We start from the raw sequence: 2975 nt of genomic DNA on the forward strand, positions 1-2975 counted from the left end.
CTTGCTGTGTCTCCGTCTCTAGCATTCATGGCTGGTTTGGGAGTGGGAGTGAATGACCTTTCTCTGCTTTCTCTTCCAGGACGTTTTTCCTCTGCACCTGTTTGCTTCCTGGCGGTGGCTCCTGCCGGCAGAAATGGCAGTGACGCGTGCTCGGGACGCCTTCCAGCCCTTTGTCACCATGGTCTTCCTGCAGCTCCCGCTGGCCAGCATCTGTCAAAACTGCTGGACAGCCGGGCGCGGTGGCTCAAGCCTGTCATCCCAGCACTTTGGGAGGCCGAGGCGGGTGGATCACGAGGTCAAGAGATCAAGACCATCCTGGTCAACACGGTGAAACCCCGTCTCTACTAAAAATACAAAAAAAATTAACTGGGCATGGTGGCGCGTGCCTGTAATCCCAGCTACTCAGGAGGCTGAGGCAGGAGAATTGCCTGAACCCAGGAGGCGGAGGTTGCGGTGAGCCGAGATCGCGCCATTGCACTCCAGCCTGGGTAACAAGAGCAAGACTCCGTCTCAAAAAAAAAAAACAAAACAAAAAAAAAACAAAAAAAAAAACAACTGCTGGACAGACCCCTGTGCAAGTGGAGGCAGGTGCCCCGGCGTGGGGGGCGTGTCCAGCACGGCAGGAAGCTGAGGCCTCTCCCCAGCAGCTCAGGGCTCAAGAGGTCCCCCCAGCTTCCGAGACGACGGAGGGGCGGGTGGGGGGAACCCCCTGGCCTCCTCACACACGGCCTAACCCAGCCCTTTCCGATCTGCTCCCCCAGGGAAAGCCAACTTTGACGTCACTGGGCCTCAGGCTCCTATTCTGGCCATGGCTGGGGGACAGGTGGAGCTGTGGTGCCAGCTGCTCCCCAGTGTCAGCGCCGAGGACATGGAGCTGAGGTGGTACCGGTGCCAGCCCTCCCTGGCTGTGCACGTGCATGAGAGAGGGATGGACGTGGATGCAGAGCAGGTGCCGCAGTACAGGGGAAGGACCACCTTCGTGAACGACCACGTGGCAGGCGGCAAGGCCACCGTGAGGATTCACAGCGTCACCGCCTTCGACAACGGGACGTACTGCTGCCGCTTCCAGGACGGCGCGGAGTTCGGGGAGGCCGTGGTGCAGGTGCGGGTAGCAGGTGAGGCCGGCGGCTAGCGGGCTTCGGCCCCGCTTCTGGGCACGGCCTCGGGGCCCAGGGTGTCCACCCTCCTCATCTTCCTTCCCTCCTTGCACCATTGGACTGGAAAGTGGGTAAGAGAGACGTGGAGAATGAAAGAGACAGAGATGGACAGAGAGGACGAGAGAGACAGGCAGGGAGACAGACAGGTGGAAAGAGAGATGGAGAAAAAGACAGAGAAAGATAAAGAACGACAGAGAATAACAGAGACAGGGAGAGAGAGAGACGGAGAGACAGGCAGAGACACAGAATGAAGGACAGGAGAGACAGAGAGGGAGAGAGACAGAGAGAACGAGAAACTGAGAGACACAGAGAGAGTGAAACAGACAGAGACAGAGATGGAGAGAGACAGAGAAAGAAAGTGAGACACAGAGTGAAACAGAGTCAGCGACAGAAAGAGTGAGGGAGACAGAGACAGAGACAGAGACAGAGAGACAGTAAAAGAGAATGAGAACGAGAGAACGTGGGAAAGAGAGTCAGCAACAGAGGGAGGGACAGAGAGAAAGTGACAGGAGACAGAGGGGCCGAGAGAGAGGAGAGTCGAGATCCCGGGGCCTTCCCGGGCGACTCAGAACTGAGCGCGGAAGCAGACTAGCCTGGGTCCCACCTGCGACCTGGATTCTGCGTTCGGGACACAGGATGTGTGGTCCGTCCTCCCGGGCCTTCTGCTTGGCTTCCCCTCTTTCGTCTGGGAAATGGGGACACTCTGTTAGCGATGGCGTGTGACAGGGTAGGCAGTTTGGGAAACTGCCCAAAATACACTGGAAATCCCCGATATTTCTCTTTCCTTTAAGTAGAAGCAGCCATGGCTGCAGGGATTCAAGCCGCTGTCTCTTCCTTCAGGGCTGGGCACGGAGCCCAGAATCCAGGTGACGGCCGGGCAGGACGGAGTCAGGGCGGAGTGCACGTCCGCAGGCTGGTTCCCCGAGCCCCGGGTGGAGTGGAGAGACTTCAGGGGCCAGGCGAGGCCCGCCGTGACAAACCTCTCAGCCTCAGCCAGCACCGGGCTCTGGGCTGTGGCGTCCAGCTTGACCCTGTGGGATAGGGCTGTGGACGGTCTCTCCTGCTCCATCTCCAGCCCCCTCCTCCCTGAGCAGAGGAAGGTAGCTGAGAGCCGCCTGCCTGGTGAGTGCTCCATTCAGGTCTGTCCTCACAGTCCCTGAGCACAGGAGTCCGTGGCCCTGGACACTGGGGATATTAAGAGACAGCTGTGGGACTTGTGGCACGAGGGGACAGGTGGCAGGTCCTTGTCCACACCTGGCTGGGGCGTCCTGGGACGTGTATTGCCTGGGTGCTGATTACTGAAGTGGAACAGAGATGAGGGTGCAGAGACCCTGGGGAGAGCTTTGCCTTTGGGGTAACAAGAAATGTACATCCTGATATCAAAGGTTTTTAAAAAACAGACTGTTTTTTTTTTTTTTTTTTTTTTTTTTTTTTTTTTTTTTGAGACAGAGTTTCGCTCTCGTTACCCAGGCTGGAGTGCAATGGCGCGATCTCGGCTCACCGCAACCTCCACCTCCTGGGTTCAGGCAATTCTCCTGCCTCAGCCTCCTAAGTATCTGGGATTACAGGCATGCGCCACCACGCCCAGCTAGTTTTTTGTATTTTTAGTAGAGACGGGGTTTCACTATGTTGACCAAGATGGTCTCGATCTCTCGACCTCATGATCCACCCGCCTCGGCCTCCCAAAGTGCTGGGATTACAGGCTTGAGCCACCGAGCCCGGCTGTTTTTTTTTTTGAGACAGAGTCTCACTCTGTTGCCAGGCTGGAGTGCAGTGGTGTGATCTCAGCCACTGAACCGCCGCCTCCCGGGTTCAATC

General features: G+C 57.3%; 1 pseudogene across 1 annotated transcript; it reads left to right on the forward strand.

The window, feature by feature from the left end:
• The first annotated feature begins 242 nt into the window (after positions 1-242).
• On the forward strand, positions 243-2517 carry BTNL10P (Butyrophilin-like protein 10; annotated as a pseudogene). The gene is made up of 2 exons (XR_012513621.1): positions 243-1115; positions 1998-2517. The product of XR_012513621.1 is annotated as a Butyrophilin-like protein 10 (transcript).
• The last annotated feature ends 458 nt before the right edge of the window (positions 2518-2975 follow it).

Source organism: Saimiri boliviensis, chromosome 14 (genome assembly GCF_048565385.1).
Source record: "Saimiri boliviensis isolate mSaiBol1 chromosome 14, mSaiBol1.pri, whole genome shotgun sequence".
Classification (NCBI taxonomy): Eukaryota; Metazoa; Chordata; class Mammalia; order Primates; family Cebidae; genus Saimiri; species Saimiri boliviensis.